The 12,518-nt window shown below is 36.8% G+C and overlaps 1 long non-coding RNA gene across 2 annotated transcripts; it reads right to left on the bottom strand.

The window, feature by feature from the left end:
- Positions 1-3,741: 3,741 nt before the first annotated feature.
- Positions 3,742-9,200, bottom strand: LOC141351569 (uncharacterized). Of its 2 annotated transcripts, none has more exons than XR_012359872.1 (4): positions 9,025-9,200; positions 5,099-5,248; positions 4,919-5,007; positions 3,742-4,832 (listed from the first exon to the last, which is right to left on the bottom strand). It is a non-coding gene; the product is annotated as an uncharacterized lncRNA (long non-coding RNA). The 2 variants fall into 2 exon arrangements; XR_012359873.1 differs by lacking the exon at positions 9,025-9,200 and adding an exon at positions 6,480-6,911.
- Between the last annotated feature and the right edge of the window lie 3,318 nt (positions 9,201-12,518).

Raw genomic sequence — 12,518 nt, 5'->3', positions numbered from 1 at the left:
GCAGCTCGGACATTGACGTAACCCCGCTGCGCGCATCAAAAGGTTTTTACGGCGGCAGATGAAGGTGAGTGGTCGCGCAGCTGACGTCTTCACCTTTTGAATCGCGTTAAGGCGCGAATGCGCTCACACCACAGCCTTCCGCGCCTGAGCCCAAGTGAACCGGGCTCTGGCCCACCTCTGCAACCCGGCCGTGGCGCGATTAGCCAATCCGTGCCCGGGCGCGAAACAGAGCAATCACACTTTTCAAACAAACCAGGCTTTGGGGGTCAAACGCGCCCGAGCGCAGTTTGGTTTGGATAGTGTGAGTGCGCCCTTAAACGTTCATGGACCCCATTCACTTCCATGGTAGGACAAAAGAATACCATGAAAGTAAATGTCCATGAATGGTTTGGTTACAAACATTTCTCAAAATATCTTTCTTTGTGTTCATCGGAACAAAGAAGTTTAAACAGGTTTGTAACAACATGAGAGCGAGTGATGACAGAATCTTTTTAATAGTGTGCCGCAGGTATGGCTCATTCTGTAGCCCAACCCAGAAATCAGCGGAACACCGGTTCCCTCAATAAAAAGCCCATTCATATTTGAATCAAAAGTCTATGGGATAATTTATGGGCTTTTTAGAAAGGGAAACATTGTACTGCTAACTTCCGGGTTAGCCTACAAAAGTAGGTCACCCCTGCGGCACTCTGTTTTTTTAAACAACACTGTGTACAACTAAATTGTTTTTTTTTCCTTTATAGTGGCAAGAAGTTCCTGGGTGTCTGAGGATGCTGTACAGTAGTATGTGTCTGTTTAAAAACATGCCATTATACATATCAATACAGTATTTGTCATCATAGAAAGTTATTCTATACATTTTGTTTAACACTTTAGTTTGTCTTATTCTTGAAGGTCTGTTGTTGTCAAAATGTATTGATATTTAGATATAAAAATCAGGAAAAAAAACAGTTTTGTTGTCAACACATCTACACATGTTGTTGTTACACTAATGTGTGGTGAATACTATGTATTAAAGATGTTTATATACAAAATTTTATAAATAAGTTCTTGTGATTTTTATTTCATAATTGATTTGGATAAAAAGGAAATACAAATTTCCTTCTCCTAGAAATGAATATTTAAGACAATAATGTGCTACATACTACCTACATGAACTCTGAACCTTGTTGTTATATTGAGTGGCCTGGTAAACAATTAAGTTTTACATGTCTACTGAATGTTTACATGGTTGTCTTTATTTACCGTCATCTCTGTACTCTTGATTTTGTTCTACAGATCATACTAATAAAATAAATGATGAAACCTATTTTAAATGGGCATTGCTGTTGTTGTTGTTTTTATGGGGGGGGGGACACTGTCATGTAATAGTAAAGCTGGAACTGAGGTGATAATAACACCATTGTCTTTTTAGATTTGCTTTTAGCTGATTAAAATGTTTCATGATTGATAAACATTACATGGCTATTTAATTGAACTGAGTTAACTTTTAAATTGCTTCAGCTAAATTCACACTATATCTTCTTGACAATAGAAATTGTTTTGTAATTGATCTTTACCTCATTGATTGCTACTTTGTAACTACTTTAAAACAATATTTAGTATAAAAATAAGGGTGACCTGACTTCTTATCCTGTTATGACAATGAATTGCTTAAGTATTTACAATTTTCTCGTTGCCATTTTGTAAAAAATATATATATATAAAATATATAAACAAAAATCTGTGGCCTAGCCATACTGTTTATTTCAAAATTACTGACAAATACATTATATAAATTCACAAAACACCATATAAAACCTAATGTGATCTTAATGTAGGAATACTCTCAGAAGAATAAAGTCACAAATGCTGACACTGGGGTGGTGCCCTTTCAGAAACTACACGGAGTACCTAAGGAGTGCATATGGGTAAATATTGGTACCAAATGTGGATAAATCTGTGTGCATTGGTTTTGGAGGGCCACTGTCCTCCAAGTTTAGCTTCAACCTTAATCAAACACACCTAAAAGACATTTCATATTCATCCTGCAGTCTTTGATTAGAATTTTCAGGTGTGGTTAATTAGGGTTGGAGCTACACTTTGCAGGACCAGGAATGCCCACCCCTGGGACCTTTTTAAAACGGGTAGGCAACATCAGTCTGGAGTGCTGATATCCTGCAGAGTTTAACTCCAGCTCTAAGCACACATGAACAACTTATCAAGGTCTAAAGAGTCATCTTAAACTACTTGTAGGCAATGTTTTATCAGGGTTAGAGCTAAAATCTGCAGGACATCGGCAATACCGACCTTGCCAACACCTGTTTTGAAGGAGTTCTGTCCCAGTGAAAGTTTTTGTACCATATTTCTGAGTGCATAAGACAGAAGAAAAAAGAAGTGTTATAAATGTGACGCAGCAGAGTTTGTTGTCTTTTATTATGCAAATACATCTGTGTATGTTTTACTGCCCTTTCACACCCAAGTGCCCAGTAGGCCTAAAACCTCTGTAAGAGGACAAAAGCCTATTTCAAATGTCTGTAAATCAATATCTAATTAGTGCATCAAAGTAAAAACTTGCCGGACAACTACTTATGCTGTGTTTACTAAATAATGTTGCACACACCTTTCAGACATACATGAAAAGGTAGTATACAGGCATTTTAAGACATGTTAACCATACCAGATTTTAACCTGCCCTGCCCCTCAAAGATGACATATACAGAAGTTTGCATAATGAACATATTTGGATAATCATTTAGTGATTAAAGGTAATATTTATTTAATTTTAATCCCTAAATGTGTTAAACTACATTATCCATAAGTCTCCATCATATTATTGCTGACAATGGGGAAACATGGTGCTGACATTCTCTGCTGAAAAAACAGCATACCAGCAAGACCAGCATATGTTGTGGTTTGGTGCTGGTTTGCTAGTGAACACCAGCTAAACTAGCCCCAAACCAGCATTAGCACCAGCTAAACCAGCACCAAACCAGCAATAGCACCAACATCCCATACCAGCAAGACCAGCATATGTTGTGTTTTGGTGCTGGTATGCTGGTGACCACCAGCTAAACCAGCATAGACCAGTATTCCCATGCTGGTCCGCATGCTGGTTTGATGTTGTTTTTTTCAGCAGGGTTTGTAGTTCATTGAAATGGTTATGCTTAGGGTTGAAATACAAGTAAAGGAAAAGTTTTCTCAGCTAAGAAACGCGTTATTGTTAGCTGATAGCATTTCAAGTGTAACAGTAGCACCAAAACATCATTTGCGACATGGAATACTTTTTTATATGGGTTAAAAGATGATTCATGTGGCGCTGCGAAAATCCAATTGTCGTATGACATCAAAGTATCGCGGGAGGGACTCGAAAACACGAAGAGCAGTCCGATCTCGCGGCACTTTGATATCATATTGTAATTGGTCTGCGCAGCGAAAGAACACCATGACAACTTAGCTGACCAAAGACCTCCTGTCCATAAGTTTTCGAAAGGATCTTTTAATTTTATTCTGCTGAATTGACACGTGTCTATATGTTCTGTTTAATATTGATATTTTTTATTAAATATAATACTAACATTTTCGATGGTAGATCGATTTGTTTGGTTTGCCTGGCACATAGGCTACTGTAGACTGCTATCATAACCATTATCCTTTTAGGCTATCAAACATTTAGTCATAAAGCGTTGACTACATGTCAATCAAAGAAATGAGCCTGTGCAAATACTTTAATTTAGATTTAAATTAGATTTTTATTCTAGAGCAATGAAGTTTGTAACATTAAATATACATATCATAATAGTACAATTTATGATAAAAAACAGGAAGTTGTTTTCACGTGAATTTGGTCAATTTTATTTGTCACTTTATGAATAACAATGAAGGCATTTTACAACACTGTCCAAAAAGTCATAAATGTTACATCAGTAATAATAACACTAATATTAGCAACGTATTACAATATCTAATATAAAAATGATTGGACAAACAATATAAAATTACATATTTTCACAACACCTTTGTAATGTAAATGTAAACAATGTAAAACATTACTAAGATAAACATCACAGCATACAGTCTTGTTTAATTAACTGAAACTAAAAAAGACAGTCTATATTTATGTGGTGGAGTCTATATATGTGATGCTTAATATTAAAGACAAAAAGGTCAACTGGTAGTTTCAGTAATATACACAAGATAAAATACAGATATAATCACATAGATGACATAAGGTAACTTGGGACGTGGGGAAATAAGATGAACTATTTAACTATTGGGAGACAACTTTATCATTCTAAACAAGTTTTCATCCACTACACTAGTGAATTGCAACTTCAATCGATCACAAGGCCTAAGCCTAGTCCCAAACTAAAATGTATATTTGAGCTGTCTTAACAAAAAAACAACTTTTACTGACATATCTTTAAATATATCAGTGCCATAATTTTGTCTCAAGATGCACATCAGTAAGTTTATTTGTTAGTCACATTTTTAAAAGTAGTGTAAATGTCCAATTTTAGCTAAGGCATAATCCTGGTTTAACCTTGACCTTGTCTTTAAAATCTGACTTGAGTGTACACTTTATACTGACTGAGGAAACAATGACTTTTCATCCTCATCCTCATCATCATCATCATCATCACCACCACCACCACAATAGTGGATATCCTCCTCATCCATGTGAATTTCCCTAAAGTAATCATCATCTTTTATGTTCCCAAACAGCTCAGAAAAGTTGTCAAGCACAGTACAGTACAACTGGCAAACAGAGGAGATGATGAAGTATTGTCTTTTCTTTAGAAGGAAGTGAAGTCCTAGAACTCCACTGTCAGAGAGCCCACACTCCTGGTCTGTACCTATCAAACAAGAACAACAAATATTTAGTAATTAATATATAATTGTAATCCATGCTCTGCAGAATTTAGAGAACCATACACTTTACCAGTAGGAAGCAGCAGTCATGGCTAATTAGCAGAGGTTTCATTTAAAATCTGCAGAGACCCCCCATGACCAGGATTGGTGACGACCGTCCTACAGCATGAAAGTAAAAACATAAATACACATTATACTAAATATATTTAAATTGGAATGAGTAACAAGACATACCATGCTCATTACATACCCATGGCCATGCGTAACTCCCAGATGCCAGAATTGTATCAGCTGACAGCAGTTTTTCAGGTGCTGCCCTGTTATACTCATCTATAGTCACAACGAATTTGGCCTTTTCCTCCTAAATCTTTCGGTGAAGTTTGTCTTCTCTCTTTTCCATCTTAAGAAACAAATGTGATTTGTCATAATCTGTACAGTTTAAAACTTTATCTTAAAATGTTATATAAATGCATTTATGTATGATACATACAAGTGAATGATCAAAGTATATTTTGCACAAATGTATGAATATTTAAATTAATGCTGTCCAGGGTTGAAATTTGTTAGAAGTCGGAAAATTATTTAATGATGATTTTGAGGTTAACCTGTTTGTCGGTTGCTTCCTCTGCCTGATGCTATTATAATCATTTCACTCGCACTCTGGAGCCGCAGAGTGTAAGAAATTCAAGTTTTGATGGCATTAAAACAAAGCAACAATGCAACATACATGCTTTATCTTAAAAAGCATGGTAACTTCAATGTGTATTGTTTTAACTACAAATAACACAGTAGATCTATAGTTACTGTGGTAAAAGCATGGTAAATGCAACGCTTATCATGCTAGAGCTACAAACAACGCACTTAATACAATCACCTAAAGGATTATTAGGAACACCATAGTAATACTGTGTTTGACCCTCTTTCGCCTTCAGAACTGCCTTAATACTATGTGGCATTGATTCAACAAGGTGCTGAAAGCATTCTTTAGAAATGTTGTCCTATATTGATAGCATAGCATCTTGCAGTTGATGGAGATTTGTGGGATGCACATCCAGGGCACGAGGCTCCCGTTCCACCACATCCCAAAGATGCTCTATTGGGTTGAGATCTGGTGACTGTGTGGGACATTTTAGTACAGTGAACTCATTGTCATGTTCAAGAAAACAATTTGAAATGATTCGAGCTTTGTGACATGGTGCATTATCCTGCTGGAAGTAGCCATCAGAGGATGAGTACATGGTGGTCATAAAGGAATGGACATGGTCAGAAACTATGCTCAGGTAGGCCGTGGCATTTAAACGATGCCCAATTGGCACTAAGGGGCCTAAAGTGTGCCAAAAAACATCCCCCACACCATTACACGACCAGCCTGCACAGTGGTAACAAGGCATGATGAATCGATGTTCTCATTCTGTTTACGCCAAATTCTGACTCTACCATCTGAATGTCTCAACAGAGACTCATCAGACCAGGCAACATTTTTCAACAATTTTGGTGAGCTCATGCAAATTATAGCCTCTTTTTCCTATTTGTAGTGGAGATAAGTAGTACCCGGTGGGGTCTACTGCTGTTGTAGCCCATCCACCTCGAGGTTGTGCATGTTGTGGCTTCACAAATGCTTTGTGGCATACCTCGGTTGTAACGAGTGGTTATTTCAGTCACAGTTGCTCTTCTGTCAGCTTGAATCAGTCCATACCACACTCAAAATTGCTTAAATCCTTAAAACCTTTCTGTGGCGTTTAATCAGACCCAAAAGTCGCGCGCACAAAAACCACCCGCGAGGGAGAGATACAAGCGCGCAGAAAACTATTCGCACGCGGAAAAAGCATCCTCGCGAGAGCGCCCCTCCGCTCAGCGCGCACAAATGCAGTCACGTGAGCAAGGGTTTGGATGAGCACTTGCTCGACTCTCTCTATGGTCTCACAGCTGCACCACACGCGCTCGCTCGTGATTACTTTGGCGACTTTGGGGGCGGGACATTGACTGATGTCTCTGCATCTGTGATTGGTTGTTTGATTTGATTAGTGACATGCATGATCTCTTGGTCCACAATCCATCTCCAGTCAATCCAGGTAGAGAAAACACGTCTCAATATGACCATTATGTCGAAGTAGGTAATCTATGTTAAAACATTAGGCTTGTTTAAACCATGCAAACATAACAAAACAATATGCCCCTTTTTAAGGTATTAATTTTGTTTGTTGTTTAACATGTAGATAATTTAACAACCATATTATGGCAAATGAAATGAAACTCAAATACAACAACAGAGTAAAATTAAATGCTATTTTAACCCTGAAAAGATACAGAATTGCTACAAAAACTAATATATATAAATCTAGTTTGTTTATATATATGTACAGGACTATACTAAAGTTTGCTAATGCTAAGTCTGAACCAACTCTGTAACCTGACAATGTCAATATGTAGCCTATAGTATATATTGCAGGATGATAAACAGTAAACAAAATATATAATAAAATTGGCATTATTGTTTGGTTTGCAGCCTATTGCATGGATCAAACAAGACAATGTTTTAAAAGGACGTGCTCCGACATAATGGTCCTATTAAAACGTGTCTTCTCTACCTAGATTGACTGGATACGAATTGAGAACAGAAGATCTGAGAACGAATCACTGATTAAATCAACCAACCAATCATAGGCACGAAGACATCAGTCAATGTCCCGCCCCCAAAGACCCAATAGTCATACTGATCGAGCGAGCGTGTGTGGTACAGCTGTGAGAGCATAGAGAGAGTCAGAGTCGTGCAAAAGCTCATCCAAGCCCTTGCTCGCGTGACTGCATTTGTGCGTGCTGAGCGGAGGTGCGCTCTCGCAAGGATGCTTTACACAATTGTGTTCTGCTTTTTAGCGCTCGAATAGTGTTCGCGTGCTCGCATCTCTCACTCGCGCGTGGTCTTTGTGCGTGCTGGGTCCGACCAAACGCCATACCTTTCTTTCCCATTCTGACATTCAGTTTGGAGTTCAGGAGATTGTCTTGACCAGGACCACACCCCTAAATGCATTGAAGCAACTGCCATGTGATTGGTTGATTAGATAACTGCATAAATGAGAAATTGAACAGGTGTTCCTAATAATCCTTTAGGTCAGTGGTTCCCAACTTCAGTCCTCAAGGTCCCCCTCCCAAAATGTTTTAAATGTCTCCTTATATGAAACACCTGACTCCACTCATCAGTCTTGTTCCAGAATGTTTAAAACGTTCCTTAATTAACACACTAACAAGCTAATGAACTGAATCAGCCCTTACAAAATTTAACCATGGTTTTTACTACAATTAAAAAAAAAAAAAACATGGTTACTGCAGTAACTACAATAACCATGGTTTAACTATGGTTTTTGAAAACTATGGTGGTCAAAACCACGGTTATTTTGTCGTTACCATGGTTTTCAAAAACCATAGTTTAACCATGCTTATTGTAGTTACAGTAACCATGTTTTTTTTTGTTTTAATTGGAATAAAACCATGGTTAAATTTTGTAAGGGCTGATTCAGTTCATTAGCTTGTTAGTGTGTTAATTAAGGAACGTTTTAAACATTCTGGAACAAGACTGATGAGTGGAATCAGGTGTTTGTCAAAACCATGGTTGTTTTGTAGTTACCATGGTTTTCAAAAACCATAGTTTAACCATGCTTATTGTAGAAAAACCATGGTTTTGCTCATAGTAATCAATACACAAAAAAACATGGTTACTACACTTTTACCACAATAAAACCATGGTTAGTTTTCGTAAGGGAGGTGTTATATATGAAGACATCTAAAACAATCTGGGAGGGGGGGCCCTGAGGTGAGAGTATACACTGTTACCGTGGTAAAGCATGGTAAATTCGACGCGAATCGGATTTTAGCACGCAGTAGCCGAAATATACTGTTACCGTGGTAAAGCATGGTAAACTCGACGCGTATCGCGTTACCTTTATCCTAATAATATTAGTAATATGACTATTATAAACTGGTCGAATCTGCATCACGTCACGTAAAAGCTGAAGATGGCATTTAATCGCTTTAGTTACGATGTGCTGATTTAAAATCATTTTGAGATACAATAAACCTAAGCAGAACTGACAGATATAAAACAGCGATTGAATTGAACACGTTAAACCTGATTTATATAGAGTAATAAACTTTATATCGAATTAAAGAGACTTAACTTACCAACATGCGTTGTTAAATCTCGCGATGTAATGTAATGCAACTCCTAATTATGTTACATGGAGTTCTTCTCTTTAGCGACCCCAGTGGACGTTTATTTTTCAAAACTGTAGCAATACGTACCTGTTAGTACATATTTGTGGTCCTGCAAAAAAGTGTACAGAGGTACGTATTTCCCATGAGACCAGGTTGCCCAACCACACAGAAATGCCCTTATAAACCAAAACACATTAGCAACTGCAAAGCAACATCTTAACTACACTGCAAAATCCCGGGAGTTAAATTAACACTGCTCAGTGTTTATATAGGTCCACTCTCCAGAGTGTTAAAAAAGTAACACTGGGGAGAGTTAAAAGCTGCAATCTGTGACTTTATTCTCTCTATCACCATCTGTGTTTGAAAACTCAAATTGCATTTTAGATCTTACTTGTAGAGATATTTTCTTATTTTAGGATTAGATGTTGGCTGTTTCATTTAAAGTCACCATTTTTGTGATCAGTGGTTGTTTTAATTGGACTCTTGAGTTAGTCTTAGCTTTTCAGCTTTTTTGGCTGTTATAATTACATGGGTTTAAAACATGTTTGTTGTGGCCAAAGAGGAAACAATAGTGCATTTCCATGATTATAATGGTTGTTAGGATATACTTTCAAATAGCACTCTGTTTAAAAATGATTTCTTCAGTGATTTCTTACTAGAAGTATTTATTTCTGTCAATAATATGATACTGTAGTATGATATCCAGCTCTCTCATAACAGTTTTTCACTCCGAACCATTTTTAAACACTGACACTTAGAATTAACTGGTGTGTTATGTAGACACTTAAACATCAAGAATCAAAGTATGAATCACAATGATGGCGACAATAAAATGAAAAGCTTCATGCTGCAATGCATGCTGGGTACCAACAAATTACAAATCTCATCCAGGACTCCCAGAATGCACTGGGGCATGAATAAATAATGAACTTCTTTAACATTTTCTTTGTCACCCTTGTTGAGATTCATACTCCGATTCTTGATGTCTTTGTATCTATATTGTTCAGTGGTTAATGTTAATGTGCACACTATCAAAATCCTTCAGAATAACAAACTGCTATGAGAGTTCTGGAGCTTAAATTGTAATATTTCATTATTAACAAAGAAATATGCTTTTGATGAGTGATGAAATCTATATTAATAAATCTGTTCATTTAAACGTTTATGTTTGACATTACATACTAACCATCAATATTCAATTATACAATTGCTTTTTCTTTGCTATAACAATGTGTTTCAAACACACTACAATATAGCAGATAGAAAAAACTAACAAGCTAATAGTCAAGAGTCAAGTCCAACCAAAACAACCACCGATCACAACAATGGCGACCCCAAACGAAACAGCCAACATCCAAACCCAAGTCAAGAAAACAACTCTACAATTAAGATGTAAAATGCAATTCTAGGTTTCAAACAGAGATGGTGACAGAGAGGATAAAGTCACAGATTGTAGCTTTTAACTCTCTCCGGTGTTACTTTTTTAACACTCTGGAGAGTGGACCTATATAAACACCGAGCAGTGTTAATTTAACTCCCGGGATTTTGCTGTGTACACAGAAATTGCCTAAAAAAAACAGATCCCCTAAGCAACCATAAAACAATGCATTAAAACCACAGAACACCTTAGCATCTAAAGTAATGCACTACACCACAACAAAACACCTTAGCAACTGCATAGCAACACCTTAGCAACCATTCAGAAATACCTTAAAAACCCAGAACACCCAGAAGCAATTGCCTAGTAACACCTTAGCAACTACTCAGAAATAGAAAGCGATGCACAAAAATGTAGAATGCTACTTAAACTTCTTCTGAATATGAAGAATACATATACAATGTAGTCAAATATCTGCAAACACCCACTTATTAACAAAAGTAACAAATGCTTTAAACCTATTCAGGTGTGATGGACTGGAAAAGCAGAATTTAATTTAAGTGCAATATTGTGCAAAACTTCACATATGAATGCAATGTAGAGTACTAAACATAGCATATAACAATACCAGGTCTGCTGTTGTTACAGTAAGTACAGTAAGGCAAACATCCCTACCCAGAAAAGTTTCTCGGTCAGATTTTGGATGAACTGTCTGTGATTTTTTGCTGCAAAAACATCCTCACCCACCATCATACTGCAGCAGATGAACAGAGACAAGATTCACTGAGCCTTTGAGCTTATAAATGTCCCAAAATGTATTTGTTATTTTTTTATAAACCCTAAAATGAGTATTTGGAGAGGCCAATTGTCTGTATACACAGCAATATCTATGTAAATTGTGTCTTTAGGAAGAAAAATAAATCGAGACCATATTGAATAACTGAAAATTGACTAAAAATCCTCTACAATGCTCACATGTGATGCTCCAACCCTATATCACGAAATTGCGTGACTATTTCACGCATGGACCAGCGTGACAATGTCACGCTTTGCCGCGTTTGAGCGTGAGCATGTCACGCTTTTCTGTTTGTGTCGCTGTCACGTATTGGTTACTCAACTTTTTTGTCCTATTTTCAAACCATTGTCGCTTCGGTTTAGGGTTAGATTTGGGGCTTGTGTTATATGTCACTTTAAGTATTTGTCACTTTAAGTATTGGTTTATAAAATAAAAAGATACAATACTTATTCTTTTATATTTTCTAAACTTTAACCAATTGTCACCTGACGTTGGGGTTAGAGTTTGTTTAGGTAAGGGTGTCATTTTATGTAAATCTAACCCTAAACCGAAGCGACAATGGTAAGAAACCAGGACAAAAAAGCCGAGCAACCAACACGTGACAGCGACACAAACAGAAAGCGTGACACGCTCACGCCCAAACGCGGCAAAGCGCGACATTGCCACGCCGGTCCATGCGTGAAATAGTCACGCAATTTCGTGAAACTAGATGCCTACCTCTAGATTAATAAAGCAAAATGCTGACTGGCTTGTCAGCAAAGGAATTGCCTAAATTATGAAAGACATCAATACAACAATTCTAGCTAAATAACTATTACATCTATAAATGTTTCTCATTTTTTAAATGTTTGTTTGGAAATGTGTTGATGTACTGAAGTACTGATGTGCTGAAAGTGTGAGGCGTTCAACAAACTAAATCAATCTCTCACAGCTCCAGATACTGCAAGTGGCCAAAAATAGTACTTTCTATTGTTCCAGTACAAAATTATTTGGCACACTTCACAATAAGAACTCAGTCAGTATTAATTGATGCATTAGCTAACACAATGAGCTATATTCTTTGTAAATGAAGACAAACAATTGTTTATTCATGTTAGCTAATTTTGCATTAACTAGATAACATTTTTAGTTAAAGTTGATAAATGAAAAAGTTGGCATTAAATAATATACGCATGCTTATTGTTTATTCATGTTAATTAATGTAGTTTACTTATGTTGTTAAATATTACCAAATGATTTACGTTAGGCTATTGATTATCTTTATTTTATAAGTATCTTTATTTAATG

This window comes from Misgurnus anguillicaudatus, chromosome 20 (genome assembly GCF_027580225.2).
Source record: "Misgurnus anguillicaudatus chromosome 20, ASM2758022v2, whole genome shotgun sequence".
NCBI classification, from domain to species: Eukaryota; Metazoa; Chordata; class Actinopteri; order Cypriniformes; family Cobitidae; genus Misgurnus; species Misgurnus anguillicaudatus.
The sequence above is the reverse complement of the archived record's forward strand: the minus strand, read 5'-3'. Positions and strand labels throughout refer to the sequence as shown.